The sequence below is a fragment of the Schistocerca serialis genome, chromosome 7 (assembly GCF_023864345.2).
Source record: "Schistocerca serialis cubense isolate TAMUIC-IGC-003099 chromosome 7, iqSchSeri2.2, whole genome shotgun sequence".
Classification (NCBI taxonomy): domain Eukaryota; kingdom Metazoa; phylum Arthropoda; class Insecta; order Orthoptera; family Acrididae; genus Schistocerca; species Schistocerca serialis.
Window position 1 is genome coordinate 270492677 of NC_064644.1, and position 18273 is coordinate 270510949.

At 41.8% G+C, this 18273-nt stretch overlaps 1 long non-coding RNA gene and 1 other non-coding gene across 2 annotated transcripts in view; one reads left to right on the forward strand and one right to left on the reverse strand.

Annotated features, from left to right (window-relative positions):
* Window positions 1-18273, reverse strand: part of LOC126412507 (uncharacterized) — a 630690-nt gene that overhangs the window by 199633 nt on the left and 412784 nt on the right. The gene's annotated exons all lie outside the window — the stretch shown is intronic.
* Trnal-caa (transfer RNA leucine (anticodon CAA)) lies at window positions 8397-8471 on the forward strand. The gene has a single exon. It is a non-coding gene; the product is annotated as a tRNA-Leu (tRNA).

Consider the following 18273-nt stretch of genomic DNA (forward strand, 5'->3'; position numbering starts at 1 on the left):
TACAAGCCCTTATCACATGGGTGGATTAAAGGCTATGTTACCTTTTGAGACGGATCTTCACTCTCGTTCATTAGAACGAAATGTCTAGAAATGATGGAGATGACACGCACAGTGATATACATCCTAGAGTGTGGTAGAATCGCACCGCCACCGCACAGAACCTGAGACTGTTGGTGCTCTCTGCAAGCATCAGGCAGCACGTTCGCCGCATGTCTGCTGGTCTAGCTGCTCTGTCGTCGCTCTCGCGAATTTATTTTTGCAGGCCCGCAGCTTCCCTCTTGGGAGGCCCGATAACACCGCCATTTGTGAAATTGGTTTTCTGGAAACGTTGCGAGCGGGTGAGATTAGCTGTCGAGCGGCAACCTCTGCGTGCAGCCGGGCCTGGCCGCTGCCACTCAGCGGCGCCCCCGCTTCCCCCCCTGCGGTCCGTTGCCGGCCACCACTCCCCCCGCCACACCACCAGGTGGGGCCCGCACACAGCGCCGCAGCTGGTGCCGTTCTCACCTGCCCTGCTGTCACGGCTGCTCGTGTTTACATTTCATTTCCCAAAGATATGTGTCTTTCATAGTCCTTGTTATTGCAGTTTTTGAAAGAGGAACTGGTACACTCTCTTTAGACCCGCACGTGTACCACATGAAATATTGCCTGAATACTGATCAATGATGGATTTCAGATAAAATAAGGTTCAGATCCGTCGATAATCACTGCTATCTACGAAGCATGTTTCTCAACAAAATATTATTTTTAAAGTAAAGAAATATAAATGTGTTTCCAGATAATCTCATTATCTCAGGAGACCCTTTACCTTAATTTATTTATCAATTTAACTAGACTACCACCAATATTAACCCAAAAGTTCTGAGAAGGGGTGCGATATATCCTTTATGACGAATTTCTGTGGTTAACTGCTCGACGGCATGTCACACTCCTTTGTGGTCCCAGGTAGCTGCTACGAGATGTCGTAGAGTAGTACAAATATGTTTTCGTAACTTTGATTGAGAATAGGACTTTGTGAGATGCTGTTGAAACAGTATGCCAATGTTCATGAACCCTCAACACACTATTCTCGTCCCATAAGACGAAGAAGTCAAGGTAACTATTTCATTGCATTTTTCTGAGTATTTTGCGTGAGATATGATATCTGTCCATTCAATTCATAACAAATATTGTTATATATGGATTGCTATGGGCCAGAAGGCGACGCAGTGCAAGCATTAATTGATCACATACTTGATGAAGAGTCAATTAATTCTGTTATTAATGGCGACCATGACACATTATAAGAGCAGGAAGAAGATGATGAAGATGAGGTCAGTGATAGTTATTATCTGGGGAAAGATGGAACGAGTTCATTGGAGAAAAGAATTTACGCAAAGTAATGTTAGAGCAGGGTCATAGAATATTATTACCCATTGCTGGTGATGCCAAACAATGTGCTATGCTTTAGTGTGTTTCAGTCTCTCTATATCTTCTTATGTTATTGAAGAAATTGTTTGTTTACAAACAAGTGCATGGAGCATCAGAGAGATAACTTGTACCTACAACCAAGCATGAAATAATGGCACTGCGTTCCTGTATTTAGCAGGAACCTACAAGGCAAGCAGTCTGAATATAGAAGACCTCTGGGCATCTGATGGAACTGGGATGAGAATTTTTTGGGCTGCTATGTTCCTTCAAAGAATCAGATTACTTTTGCACTGTCCTCAATTTGATAACCAAGATACTTGAGCAGCCAGGAAGGAAGTAGAAGCATTAACTCGAATCAGAGACGTTCTTGACCGGTTTAATGAGTAACTGTAAGAAAATTTTCTCTAACTGTGAACAGTTGCAGTGGATTAAAAATCAAAGCTTGTGACTCAATATTTTTAACTGTTATCTGACTAATAATTAACAGTGTTGTCACTATAAGTTAATTATTTACAATAATATTAATCAATAGTAATAACTTATGGTAGATAAAACCACTAATTTTAATGTTAAACTTTTAAAGATATGTGAAAAACTAGATGGAGTGTACTGCACCCCACACACCACCAACATTAGAATTTCATGCCATACCACCGCCATGTTTAGGGGGTACATACTGTTATCAGATAGTGAAGTTACAGTAAATACAGACATCTGTTCCTCAAAAAGTATAAACAATAATTCCATGAAATTTATTGTGTGAAGAAATGATAAAGACAGACATTTGGTTAAATAATAAGTTTCCAGATTTTTTAGTTAAAAAATTAAAATACAACTCTGCAAAAGATATATTTCACGGTTTCCTTGATAACTCAGTATAAAAGAAACATTTGCAGTTTATTCTCATTGGATTTATAGATACAATACACAAGGAGGACATTTACTACAGCTGTCAAGTCAGTCGATGTGGTAATTATTTTATAATAAAGTGAGTTCCTTGGCCACTTTTTCCATATTTACAGAAATTAAAATTTCATAACATAAAAAGTTTTCTATCTTAAGGGATGTTCTAGTGTGTGTTGTGGACCAATGTAAGTGCAGATCCTCCAAAAATTATAAGGTGATGTATTAATTAAACAAAACTATACCAGGGGAAACCATTTTCTATATATATGAACTGAGAAAATCAACTTCAAAACTTGACAAATACTTTACAGTATGCTAGGATGACTTCCATGAACTAAAACTGCCCAGGTAAGTAGTGTACATGTTTGTCTTCTTTCCTTGCTTTCTTTCGTGTCCGCAGCTCGTGGTCGTGCGGTAGCGTTCTCGCTTCCCACGCCCGGGTTCCCGGGTTCGATTCCCGGTGGGGTCAGGGATTTTCTCTGCCTCGTGAGGACTGGGTGTTGTGTGATGTCCTTAGGTTAGTTAGGTTTAAGTAGTTCTAAGTTCTAGGGGACTGATGACCATAGATGTTAAGTCCCATAGTGCTCAGAGCCATTTCTTACTTTTGTAGTTTCGACCTCATCCTTGCTTTTCTGGCCTTTTTGGTGGAAAATTCTGTCCTTTTTTTGAAAGAGTTCATTCATCACATTTTTTCATATTTTGTCCCACTGGTATTTGTAATATTTCAGTATTTTTTAATCTACCATCCATTCAATCATTAAAAGTAATCACAACATCACAAGACCCTAATTGCACTACTCTTCTCCAAATATGTCAGCCTTCGGACAGACCCACCAAATTTTGAAATGAAATGAATCATTACCGTTTTGAGTGAATCTATCCATACAACTTTTTAGTAACCACAAAGATCATGAACAACTTTGATTTTGGATGGTATACACCTTGAGAAAAACATAATTTTTATTGTATTCTATTACCCAAACACTTTTCTTTGAAGTTTCAGCATCATCAATTGGTTTATATTTACTTTCTTGTTACCATTTTCTGCAGTTTTGAGGGTTTTTTGTGTTTTGCATTATAGTTGTTTTCCTCTCACAGTTCGTAATTTTTCTTTATTTCTCCATTAACTCCACTTAGAGAAACCACACTATTTAAATTTTCACTGTCACTGTTTATGAGCTGTATCTCGTTTTCGTAGTTCATGAGCAATGACATTGAAAGTTTCAATAGTGCAGTTCTTCACATGAAGATAATGGAGGAATCAAATGAAGTGGAGGAATTGGGCAATGAGGTCATTAGAGACAGAGCAAAAGCCCAGATTAGGGGTATGGACGCATATTTAGATGTACATCTGATGTGTACAAGAGCAGTGACAGCTGGTATGTATACAATATGAGCATTCACAAATTTTTAAATTCAGATAGATATGAGATTATGAAAGTAATAGTACATGCTGTATAACAGTTATGCTTATCATATTTATACTACTTGAGCTGTTGTCAATAACAATAATAACAACAACAACAATAATAATAATAATAATAATAATAATTATTATTATTATTATTATTATTATTATTATTATTATTTCTTTACTTTCTCAGACGTTAAGTCTGGTTAAAAACGGAAAGTGATGCGGACCTTGATCAAGCGTCACTTCCTTTTAACTGTATGGTATGTGTTATATTGCATTTAGGAACTTTCGGGTAATTGAACATGTATCAATAATTACAGATTTCTATAGTTGTATATATAGGTTTGGATGTAGCTGTATTGCATTGATGTACTGGTGGATATTGTGTGGTATGACTCCTGTAGTTGATAGTATAATTGGTATAATGTCAACTTTATCCTGATGCCACATGTCCTTGACTTCCTCAGCCAGTTGGATGTATTTTTCAATTTTTTCTCCTATTTTCTTTTGTATATTCGTTGTATTGGATATGGATATTTCGATTAGTTGTGTTAATTTCTTCTTTTTATTGGTGAGTATGATGTCAGGTTTGTTATGTGGTGTTGTTTTATCTGTTATAATGGTTCTGTTCCAGTATAATTTGAATTCATCATTCTCCAGTACACTTTGTGGTGCATACTTGTATGTGGGAACATGTTGTTTTATAAGTTTATGTTGTAAGGCAAGCTGTTGATGCATTATTTTTGCTACATTGTCATGTCTTCTGGGGTATTCTGTATTTGCTAGTATTGTACATCCGCTTGTGATGTGATCTACTGTTTCTATTTGTTGTTTGCAAAGTCTGCATTTATCTGTTGTGGTATTGGGATCTTTAATAATATGCTTGCTGTAATATCTGGTGTTTATTGTCTGATCCTGTATTGCAATCATGAATCCTTCCGTCTCACTGTATATATTGCCTTTTCTTAGCCATGTGTTGGATGCGTCTTGATCGATGTGTGGCTGTGTTAGATGATACAGGTGCTTGCCATGTAGTGTTTTCTTTTTCCAATTTTCTTTCTTCGTATCTGTTGATGTTATGTGATCTAAAGGGTTGTAGAAGTGGTTATGAAATTGCAGTGGTGTAGCCGATGTATTTATATGAGTGATTGCTTTGTGTATTTTGCTAGTTTCTGCTCGTTCTAGAAAGAATTGTCTTAAATTGTCTACCTGCCCATAATGTAGGTTTTTTATATCGGTAAATCCCCTTCCTCCTTCCTTTCTGCTTAATGCGAATCTTTCTGTTGCTGAATTTATGTGATGTATTCTATATTTGTGGCATTGTGATCGTGTAAGTGTATTGAGTGCTTCTAGGTCTGTGTTACTCCATTTCACTACTCCAAATGAGTAGGTCAGGATTGTTATAGCGTAAGTATTTATAGCTTTTGTCTTGTTTCTTGCTGTCAATTCTGTTTTCAGTATTTTTGTTAGTCTTTGTCTATATTTTTCTTTTAGTTCTTCTTTAATATTTGTATTATCTATTCCTATTTTTTGTCTGTATCCTAGATATTTATAGGCATCTGTTTTTTCCATCGCTTCTATGCAGTTGCTGTGATTATCCAATATGTAATCTTCTTGTTTAGTGTGTTTTCCCTTGACAATGCTATTTTTCTTACATTTGTCTGTTCCAAAAGCCATATTTATATCATTGCTGAATATTTCTGTTATCTTTAGTAATTGGTTGAGTTGTTGATTTGTTGCTGCCAGTAGTTTTAGATCATCCATGTGTAGCAAATGCGTGATTTTGTGTGGGTATGTTCCAGTAATATTGTATCCATAATTTGTATTATTTAGCATGTTGGATAGTGGGTTCAGAGCAAGGCAGGACCAGAAAGGACATAATGAGTCTCCTTGGTATATTCCACGCTTAATCTGTATTGGCTGTGATGTGATATTATTTGAATTATTATTATTATTAATATTATTATTATTATTATATGCATAACTTCTCTGAGAAAGGGAAAGACTTGTTTCGTGGAATTTTGTTGTTTTGTACATAATAAAGCACAGTCTATGGCAAGAATTAAATAATGTTTAAGTTTCCACTACTCTCCATTTTCATTGTTGTGTAAGTGGGAGTCTTTGTGCTTTTTACTTTTTTGGAGAAGTGCATAAGTTCCCGAATACATGTATTAGATGACAAGTTGACGCCCAGGCTGAAAATCAGACATTCTTATGTTGTACCTACACAACAACTAATGCTTATTACACACTTCTTTGTTAAATATTCGCTTACAATCACGCTTATTTGATTCCCTCACTCCCTCACACAATGGGTATGGTCTGGGATGCCGTAGTTCCTTTGTGGCTAAATTTCCCTGGTAATTTTCTTTTCTGTTAGCACTTAAAATAGATTCAACAGAGTTAATGTAGACACTGCACAGGAAAGCCGATTCCTGCACCGTAAACAACGAACTCCAAACACAAACTGCCATATAAAGAAATGATTAAATTCTAGTAGCACTATCTACCAATAACATCATTTGATTAGAATACAAATGAGGTGCTGAAGGCCAAAAGAACTGAAAGCACACCACCGTCGATCCCACATTTAACTGAATATAAAAGGAACCAATGAGACACTTTATCATGGATGTTCATACACTCCTGGAAATTGAAATAAGAACACCGTGAATTCATTGTCCCAGGAAGGGGAAACTTTATTGACACATTCCTGGGGTCAGATACATCACATGATCACACTGACAGAACCACAGGCACATAGACACAGGAAACAGAGCATGCACAATGTCGGCACTAGTACAGTGTATATCCACCTTTCGCAGCAATGCAGGCTGCTATTCTCCCATGGAGACGATCATAGAGATGCTGGATGTAGTCCTGTGGAACGGCTTGCCATGCCATTTCCACCTGGCGCCTCAGTTGGACCAGCGTTCGTGCTGGACGTGCAGACTGCGTGAGACGACGCTTCATCCAGTCCCAAACATGCTCAATGGGGGACAGATCCGGAGATCTTGCTGGCCAGGGTAGTTGACTTACACTTTCTAGAGCACGTTGGGTGGCACGGGATACATGCGGACGTGTATTGTCCTGTTGGAACAGCAAGTTCCCTTGCCGGTCTAGGAATGGTAGAACGATGGGTTCGATGACGGTTTGGATGTACCGTGCACTATTCAGTGTCCTCTCGACGATCACCAGTGGTGTACGGCCAGTGTAGGAGATCGCTCCCCACACCATGATGCCGGGTGTTGGCCCTGTGTGCCTCGGTCGTATGCAGTCCTGATTGTGGCGCTCACCTGCACGGCGCCAAACACGCATACGACCATCATTGGCACCAAGGCAGAAGCGACTCTCATCGCTGAAGACGACACGTCTCCATTCGTCCCTCCACTCACGCCTGTCGCGACACCACTGGAGGCGGGCTGCACGATGTTGGGGCGTGAGCGGAAGACGGCCTAACGGTGTGCGGGACCGTAGCCCAGCTTCATGGAGACGGTTGCGAATAGTCCTCGCCGATACCCCAGGAGCAACAGTGTCCCTAATTTGCTGGGAAGTGGCGGTGCGGTCCCCTACGGCACTGCGTAGGATCCTACGGTCTTGGCGTGCATCCGTGCGTCGCTGCGGTCCGGTCCCAGGTCGACGGGCACGTGCACCTTCAGCCGACCACTGGCGACAACATCGATGTACTGTGGAGACCTCACGCCCCACGTGTTGAGCAATTCGGCGGTACGTCCACCCGGCCTCCCGCATGCCCACTATACGCCCTCGCTCAAAGTCCGTCAACTGCACATACGGTTCACGTCCACGCTGTCGCGGCATGCTACCAGTGTTAAAGACTGCGATGGAGCTCCGTATGCCACGGCAAACTGGCTGACACTGACGGCGGCGGTGCACAAATGCTGCGCAGCTAGCGCCATTCGACGGCCAACACCGCGGTTCCTGGTGTGTCCGCTGTGCCGTGCGTGTGATCATTGCTTGTACAGCCCTCTCGCAGTGTCCGGAGCAAGTATGGTGGGTCTGACACACCGGTGTCAATGTGTTCTTTTTTCCATTTCCAGGAGTGTATATACATACAGTCTGAGCCTACAATACAGATAAACCTAACCCATCATAATATCAAAAGATGTCAGAAGCACAAATAAATGTTACAGTCTTACAATCGACAATGATGTGCTTTGTGGTTCTCAGTGCCCCAGATGGATTACTGTACGATAAAATCCGAAATTTAATATACTGAATCTCAATGAGAATACCCCAAAGTAGTAGGGAGATGGCGGTGTCATTGCACTTTCGATATCAAGGTTGGGGGATGTTTCCGGAACGAGATTTTCACTCTGCAGCGGAGTGTGCGCTGATATGAAACTTCCTGGCAGATTAAAACTGTGTGCCGGACCGAGACTCGAATTCGGGACCTTTGCCCTTGCAAAGTCTCGACCCGGCACACAGTTTTAATCTGCCAGGAAGTTTCATATCAGCGTTCACTCCGCTGCAGAGTGAAAATTTCATTCTGGAAACATCCTCTAGGCTGTGGCTAAGCCATGTCTCCGCAATATTCTTTCTTCCAGCAGAGCTAGTTCTGCAAGGTATGCAGGAGAGCTTCTGCGAAGTTTGGAAGATAGGAGACGAGGTACTGGCGGTATTAAAGTTGTGAGGACGGGGTGTGAGCCGTGCTTGGGTAGCTCAGTTGGTAGAGCACTTGCCCTCAAAAGGCAAAGACTCCGAGTTCGAGTCTCGGCCCGGTGCACAGTTTCAATCTGCCAGGAAGTTTCATATCAGCGCACACTCCGCTGCAGAGTGAAAATTTCATTGTCGTTACGATCGCCTTTTTTAATAGCGCAGTCCTTACGCGAAATGTATGTTGTGGGTTGTAGAATCCCTCTGTAGTCAACTTCAGGTGTCATTTTTCAGTAGCGTTCCTCGAAAAGAACATCGTGTTCTCTCCATGGATTTCCAGTTGTCCTACTTGGTGAGTGTAATCCGACTGCTGCAAAAAAAAAAATTAATCGATTTACAAAGTGACTCTCATGATCAATTTAATTAATTCGCCTATCAAATAGTAGTCGAATGTAAAAACTATACCAATTTTCCTCATAAAACTAAAAGAAAATGCATTTCACCTGTTTTCGTGGAAAAAGGACATTTATTGTGGCCGCAAATGTGTTTTGCTTGTTTTAATAGATGGGCGTTGACATCAAATACAATTGTTCTCCATCGACGAATGGCAGACTGCTGCAGGCGAGGGGGAGGGGCGGCGTGTCTGTTATGGTTGTCGCCAAACACAGACGCTCTCTGCCGTGGGGGGGGGGGGGGGAGGGGGGGGGGGAGGCGGGGGCCGCATGTGGGGGCTCTGTCGCTATATTTTAGACGAACAAGTTGCACTTGAGGTGGCCATCCTTTTATCTCCTTTTGTTTAGTTGACTATACATGCTATTGTGCAGGCATAGGATCGTCGCCCTAAGGCAGTCGCCAATTGGTGCAAAGCCGAGTGCAGGCAGTTGCCTAAGAGGGTGGGCGCAAGACGCTCGGCTGAGCATTGTAGATGGGGGGGGGGGGGGGGGAGGGGCAGGCGTGAGGGGAAGTGAGAAGGCCTTGGGTTTCGGCAGTTTGTGATTGTACATCAAGAAGCATGCACATTCAACTACCAACCCCCCCCCCCCCCCCCCTACAGTCTTGTAGGATGACGATTTTCCCCCAGTACATGTGCTGCATTATGAACCGTTCATTATGAGTGCTGGTTTTTTCATGACAATTTCTAAGTGTAATTAGAACTGTGACGCATTTTTTTTCATCAGTTGTGGTAGCGTGTATTGGCTTTGATTACCTGGGCTGCAGGATGGTTTTAGAGCAGGCATCTGTAGCGAACTCTGATGTCAAACAGCGAAAGATACTGTATGCTTACAGGTAATACACTTTGTGAACTCCTCTCTGTCCATCACCAGCATCTCGTCTGTTGGACGTATTTCCCACGAAAAAGAATAAAGATAGTACCTTACACCTCAGCCTTTTTCCCGCCAGCTTGTAGGTGTCGGGCAGTGTTTGAGTGTGTCTGTCGCTAGTTTCGAGTGATACTGCGAAATTTTTTTCCAGCAGGATAACTCCAGTTGTATGGTATCGTTAGTTTTTGAGCGGTATTGTGCTTTTAAGCCGTCCTTGTGTAGTGCTGTGCATATAGTTGTGTAATTAGGCTTGATATTTGTGATTAAGTAGGTAATTATTATCGATCTTTGCACCAGTTTCCCAACCAAAATAAATAAAGTACACAAACATAACCTTCCTCTCCCGCATTTGGACAGTTTCCATGTGTTGAGGATCCACTTGGACTTTCCATCCAGTAGAATCAGGTTACGAGTCCCAGGAATGGCACCACCATTTTTAATTTCCAATAGATTTCAAGTGCCTCTGGTAGTTTAATTGTGTTAGGGGGCAGTGCACTTGGGTCTCCCGCCCAGGAGGACCAGTTTTCAAGTCCTGGAAAGGGCACCGCCATTTCTAATTTCCCACTAATTTTAATTTCCCGCCAATTTCGGCGTGAGGGGTGGGGTGGGATGTCAGCACGGCCCTGGGACAAGGAAATTCCCGCCAAAATTCGAAATTCATTCCAAAATTCAATATTTCAGCCAATAGGGTAGGTTGGGGGTGAGAGGCGGAGGGGGGAGGGTGGCAAGGGGGGGGGGGGTGATGGGGCACACGTGTATCTGATAAAAACACGTGACGTCATTTGGGGCGGTGGTGGGTGTGGTCGGGGGGCGGGTGTGGGCGGCAGTGGGGGTGAGTAATTGATTAATTTAATTAATTTGCATATCAGTTTGATATCAGAAGTGGAGTGACGACGCCTTCTCCCTACTAGTCCCCAAAATAGGTTTTTCTACTACTATAATTATAATATATACTGAAGCCCGATCTAATTTTGCGCCATAGTGAGTGAATTGGCATATCTGAGGAGTGTGCTACTGCTAGTGGGATTTCTGACAAGTGAATGGAGACAAAAGTCTGCTGCTGGTGGCATTCACTGAAACTCGTAGTTGAGTAAAAAGGGCTAGCTGTGCATGCCGTGAACTATGCATGTCGTTTATCAAATCCGTATGTATTTGGCCCATAAGATAATTACGTCACGCCAGTTACGCATGCGCAAAAGGTCCTTAAAACATGCAGAACTGATGGTGTGGTCGCCAGCCTGATGCCAAGTTTCACCGAGTCTAGGGAAGCAATGTAGCACACCGTGGTAGTTTTAGTTCTGTATATTTCAGATTACCCCATATAAATTACATTTAACAGCATTCAAAGAAAACTAACCAATAAATCAGCAAGCTGTCAGAAGTTAGGTTGTACGCACGCTCTTGTGCTCTTACACAACAGCCGTCACTTGACAAGAGGGACATAAACGTCATCGGTTGAACCCACGCAACGTAACAATCTGCAAACGCAGACTTTTACTCAAACATACTTATTTGTGTGACTAACTGAGGTATGTCGCTGTATGCGAGCGATTGGTGCACATGAACTTGCCTTGATGAAATATTATCAAACTGAAAATTCGACGTCATTTGTTATTGTTTTACGAACGTGACTTTGATATAAAACAAACAGAATGGTCAGCTATGTCAACGGTAAAACTATTTAAACCGTGTATGATTCTAATATAACACTTCACTCACTGGACCGATCACCAAATTTTGTTGTGAGGGTGTTTTTTCAAGCTCTTCGTTGCCCAAATTATTGTGATAATAACGTGCCATCATATAAAGGCACATGGTGCAGTATGGATTTCAACATACATTCACAAAATTCTTTAATGTTTCCTCATTTCCACCTTAAGCAGATGATACATCAAACATAAAGACGTATTTGGAACACAGTTATACGGCACACTGACTACATATGTGAATCTGCGTTTTGTTTCGCCTTGCGATGCTGCTGATATGACCCCCTATTATGCTTTGAGGTTACAACCACGTAAGAATAATTTAAATGTAATTTTTTCTGTGCATTGTCAGCTTGACGCTGGAAACTTGTGAACGATTGTGGACCCATCACGCCTTCATTGATATACCGGGTGATCAAAAAGTCAGTAGAAATTTGAAAACTTAATAAATCACGGAATAATTCTGATAGAGAGGTGCAAATCGACACACATGCTTGGAATGACATGGGGCTTTATTAGAACCAAAAGAAATACAAAAGTTCAAAAAATGTCCGACAGATGGCGCTTCATCTGATCAGGATAGCAATAGTTAGCATAACAAAGTAAGACAAAGCAAAGATGATGTTATTTTCAGGAAATGCTCAATATTTCCACCATCATTCCTCAACAATAGCTGTAGCCGAGGAATAATGTTGTGAACAGCACTGTAAAGCATGTCCGGAGTTATGGTGAGGCATTGGCGTCGGATGTTATCTTTTAGCATCCCTGGAGATGTCGGTCGATCACGATACACTTGCGACTTCAGGTAACCCCAAAGCCAATAATCGCACGGACTGAGGTCTGGGGACCTGGAAGGCCAAGCATGACGAAAGTGGCGGTTGAGCACACGATCATCACCAAACGACGCGCGCAAGAGATCTTTCACGCGTCTAGCAATATGGGGTGGAGCGCCTTTCTGCATAATCATCGTATGTTCCAGCAGGTGTTTATCAGCCAGGTTGGGGATGATACGATTCTGTAACATATCGGCGTACCTCTCACCCGTCGCGCTGGCAGTTACAAAAACAGAATCACGCATTTCCTCGAAGAAAATGGCCCGATAACGTTAGATGTGGTAAATCCAACCCATACCGTGACTTTCTCGTCGTGCAATGGAGTTTCCACGACAGTTCTAGGATTTTCGGTAGTCCAAATTCTGCAGTTGTGGGCGTTGACAGACCCTCGGAGCGTGAAATGAGCTTCGTCGGTCCACAAGACGTTACTCAACCAATCGTCATCTTCCGCCATCTTTTGAAACGCCCACACCGCAAATGCCCTCCGCTTCACTAAATCGCCAGGTAACAGTTCATGATGCCGATGGATTTTGTACGGATAGCACCGGAGGGTACGCCAAAGTGCCAACCAAACAGTAGCGTATTGAATGCCGGTGCGACGTGCGACTGCAGAAGCGCTGACTTCCCCGTGCATAGACGAACCCGCTACAGTCTCCATTTCTTTCTGAACTGTCTCAGCAGCATTACGCCTTGTGCTCGGTCGGCCACTACGTGGTCTATCGTCCAAACAACCCGTGGCTTCGAACTTCGAAATCATTCTCGCCACAGCTGCATTTGTCAACGAACCTTTACCCATTCGAATCCCCTTCCTATGGCGATAGGATCGTAACGCTGAACTAGCACATTCCCCATTCTGATAATACAGCTTCAAATAAAAGCGCCTTTTCAGGTAACGTCAACATGCTGTGACTGCTGGCGCATCTGATTCTCTCTCTCATTACAGCTACTTTTATACACGATTGTCAAGCGCACTCATTGACGTTTTGCTGTCCAGCGCCATCTGTCGGCTATTTTGTGAACTTTGTTTTTTTTTTTTTTGTTCTAATAAAACCCCATGTCATTCCAAGCATGTGTGTCAATTTTTACCTCTCTATCTACATTATTCCGTGGTTTATTAAGTTTTCAAATTTGTACTGACTTTTTGATCACCCGGTATATTACGTACTTATTTCCGTAGATGGACTGATGCATTACTCTATGATGAGGACAAAAAAATTACTGTCGTACCAATCAAAGCGGTATTATATAGGGTGTACAAATTTTCGTATACAGAATTTTAGAACGTCTAGAGGAGATAAAAACAAAAGAAGCATGTGACAAAACTGTCGTAGAACCACCGTTTACCCGCTACGGATCCATGAAGATTTAGAAGCTAGCATGTTCAGAGACTAAATTCAAACTTCTATGCCACAAATATTGTTTTAGAGATGTTGCTGAAAAAGTCGTCCGTTTACATTGCTGCACAATGGGCATCTACGTGCTAATGATTGTCTAGCACGCTCAAAACAGCGTGGTGTTCCACGAATAATGGCTGCAGCTTCAGACAAATGGGCAACCAGCTCTTTGAGAGTGTCGGTTGGTCTCTCATATACCCAGTGCTATCTCATCCCCTTTCCTTCCCCCTCCTCCCCCCCCCCCTACACACACACACACACACACACACACACACACACACAAAGGAATCCATATCCATAAGACAGGTCGGGAGCCCACAGTGCCTACGGTACTGGTCCAGCCCTTCCAATTCAGCGATTGGGAAGAATACTGTCTAAATGTTCTCTGACATGAGTGACAGTGTTTTGAGGCCTCGTTATTTTGGAATCATAATCACTAACTGATTGCAAGACGGACATTTTCCAACATTACTCGTAGTCCTGCACAGAGAAAGACGCGGAAATTTCCTCCACCGAGAGTGTTGGGCAGAAGATACAGGTCAATCACATGGTCCTTAACAATACCTGCCCACACATTTATGCCAAACTTCTGTTGATGGTGGAACACGTGAGATGCCTTAAGCGTTTTCTGACTTCCAGGCATGCCTGCTGTGCCCGTCTTATTTTCCTGACTCACTTTCTTCATCACTAAACAAAATGCATGTCTGTAAGTCAGGGATGTTTACAATTTGGTATAGAAACCATTAGCAGAATTCCACGTGCTAGGGATAGTCATCAGCTGATAGGTCGTGCACCTTTTCAGTGGATGCAGATCTGTTTCACATATCGGCGTAGGAGATATTTACGTCCCTTGATATGCATCGTGTGCTGTGCTGCGGTTACCTTCAGTTTACTGTGACATAACTTTCTTAAACTGAACTGGTCGCGCAGTGTGAGGCCTATAAGTTTACCGATGATCTGGCCTAGTAAATCCTGTTTCACGGAGACAGTCATCAAGTCTTTGAAATATAACGTCATATGGCAAACTCCTTCGCAGAAAGTTTTTCATATACAGATACCTCGCCGCTCGACTGTTGCATCGTGGCTCCTCATAAATTAGTTGCATATCATGTAACTCGATTAGAGTGTAATGTGCCATCAATAATATGTAAACGTCAGTAGACACTTTCATGTAAACACAACGTAACATAAACAACAATAATCTATTTGTTTATACACTGACACGGACACTGTCAGCAGCAGTAATGATGATGATGATGATGATGATGTTTGGTTTGAGGAGTTCTCAACTGCGCGGTCATCACCACCTGTAAAAAGTCCCAATTTTTACACAGTTCAATTTTTTACCCAACCCAATCTAGCCACCAAATGTAAAGGTTTTTTTTTTAAATTACCGCTACCAGTCACAAACTTTGTTAACTATTGTATTATTTTTTTATTTTGCTAGATGTTTCGAGGGAATACCTAATCTTCAGGCTAAATGGCATTACAAAAACAATTTCACGATAAGATTACATTGACGACACAGAAGAACAAAGATAACCACAGCATTTATGAAAAGACTATGTGTCATCAATATAATCTTATCGTGAAATTGTTTTTGTAATGCCATTTAACCTGAAGATGAGGTATTCCTTCGAAACATGTAGCAAAATAAAAAGATAATACAGTAGTTCACAAAGTTTGTGACTGGTAGCGGTAATTTAAAAAACCTTTACATATTTATTGAGACAGTCACGGCCGAAAAATAGTCAAAATAACTTCAAATTCTTCTAGCCGCCAATGATAATGATGATGAAATGATGAGGACAACACAAACACCCAGTCCCCACTCAGAGAAAATCACCAACCCGGCCGGGAATCGAACCCGGGACCCCGTGATCCATAGGCAGCAACGCTCGCCGCTAGAACACGAACTGCGGACGTTATCAGTAATGAATACCTAACCTTTCTAGCAGCAGGACGTAATGGTGTTTAAAATCAGGTTCCTACGTCAACGCGTTGCATACGATGCAGTCAAAACAGCTCTGAAGATTCGCCTAATGTGAGTCCACGGTCGATCCCTTTAACGACCGTTGTCGGGGACACGACGTACCTATTTGTGTCACGCAACAGATGTATTCCGTTTTATCTCCTCAAATAACTCTTCAAATTCGTATATATAGTTTTCTTACGTCCTGCATATGGCCTGTGTAAATGAATCATATTACTGGCTGCTTTTTAATAGTTCTATTAAGCGCAGTAATGATACGCTCAGATAAGAAGTTAATTAAATGTTTTCCCGACAGCAGAAAAAAATAGCGTCATCCCGCAATAATACTACTGTGACTTCTTTTCATTGTAAACGTGGACAGTTAATTCTGAAAACACTTTCTCGCGAGATCTATTTCGAATAAACACGATGGACAAATAACCGGATCTGACATTACAGAATGGACTACGTTTCTTCGCAAAACTGTTCGAGCATTTGCCGATAGAACAACGTTAATATGAAGGTGTCTGCAGCAGTTGGTTTCCTTGCAAACTTTTGATATCACTTATCCTCAAGTTTACTATATTGTACTTCAGTTTCCGATAAAAAAAGAAGAAAGGTAAAAACTTGTAATACTCAAGCTTTTATCTGCATTTATAGTTTATAGCAAACTTTCTAAGGCAGGTTTTTATGGTAGTTTTTACTAGCTAGCCAATTTTTCCTAAGAACAAATATTGGCAGTGTTCACTTTTACGCCGGCCGGAGTGGCCGTGCGGTTCTAGGCGCTACAGTCTGGAGCCGAGCGACCGCTCCGGTCCCAGGTTCGAATCCTGCCTCGGGCATGGATGTGTGTGATGTCCTTAGGTTAGGTATGTTTAATTAGTTCTAAGTTCTAGGCGACTAATGACCTCAGAATTTAAGTCGCGTAGTGCTCAGAGCCATTTGAACCATTTTTCACTTTTATCAGTTTTAGATTTTTGAGATTTGGCAGGTGTGGGCGGGTACACATTTTTAATTAATGTTGTACTGACAATTACTGAACTTGACACTAAATACATTGAAGTAGTTTACTGTGAATAAACTTAAAAGTGCACTAACAAAACAAATTATAGTCTTCAACAATTTTTTTTATTTATTGGTCTTAGGCTGCATTTAAACAGCCACTTCAAACACACAATGTATTAAAAAGTAAAAACAAACTTCAATTCCTTAGTGAATATTACAGAGATCCAAATAATCAACGTCATGGACAGTTAAAACAAAATAATACAATCATATTTCAAACAGCCACACACACAGAAGACACACACACACACAGCCGGCCGTTGTGGCCGAGCGGTTCTAGGCGCTTCAGTCCGGAACCGTACTGCTGCTACGGTGGCAGGTTCGAATCCTTCCTCGGGCATGGATGTGTGTGATGTCCTTAGGTTAGTTAATTTTAAGTAGTTTCTAAGTCTAGGGGACTGATGATCTCAGATGTTAAGTCCCATAGTGCTTAGAGCCATTTGAACCATTTTTGAACACACACACACACACACACACACACACACACACACATACACACACACTCTGACTGATCTAGGATACTAACAACAATGAGAACATCAATGTAAGTGGACACTGAATTGGACAGATTAGTTTTTTCCAAAATTATAGATTTGGAGAACTGTTCCAAATCTCATTCAACTTACTTGAAATTCCCAGTTTAATAACCATCAGCCATTGCCTTGACCTCTAGAAATAAATCATAAAAAAACTTTAAGCAACTTGATTGCACCACTTGGACTCTGTAGAGGAATGTGTCCCTCACACATATATTTTCCATAAATGCGCCAGAAAGTTACCTTGAATTTTAGTTTCTTGAGCTTTCAGTTGGTCTGCTAGACCTGTCTTATGTGTCATGGAGCACTGTAACTGACTGTTGACATTACTGCCATATTTTGGTATGCGACATTAATTCATTTTCTGCCATTATTTCGTGGTTGCATTAGTCAAAGTTTTGGGACTGCGTGTTTAGATAAGTAGCCCCGTACACTCCATACCGTCACAGTGGGCCACCAGGAACGTCTCTGTGGCCTCTTTTCTCGGCTGAAGGCAGTCAGAGAATCTTATTACGTAAGATTGCCTCCTTTGGGAATAAAATCAGTTCTCGCAGAGACCTGCACCGTGGCTTTTGAAAGCCAAGCTGGCTCCTTTACCCCCTACGGTCAGTGAATGCCGCAGCCATCCAGATAATAATTGAACATGATATTTTTGCCTTTCTGTGAGAACATCAGGGAGCAAGGCACCGTGGTCATCCGAGCATTGTGGAAGAGTACGGTGTGTTTGCTCCAAATATTTAGTCCAGAATTTCGTCTCTTTTGACACAGCCTTTTTCTTGGTACAGAAGACTGATAATTCGTGAAGAAATTGCTTTGGCCCAGTACCAACTTTGTGTTTAAACATGCGCGTCTTATAAGTAAAAGCAGAAAGTTACATGTTCTTGCTACTAATTTTTTATGACTTGAGCAACAATTCTCAATCACATTGGCAACACAATAGATCCGTCTCCTTTTGAAATGGAGAAATGGAAAGGACCAAGTAGATTAGAGGAATCGGCGGCCGGCTTCGCTCTAGAGAGGTATTTTGTAGGTATTGTGTTCTAGTGGCCCTCTGGTACCGTTAAGCACACTTTGTTGTTCTTGAGAAAAAATAAGTTCGCAATC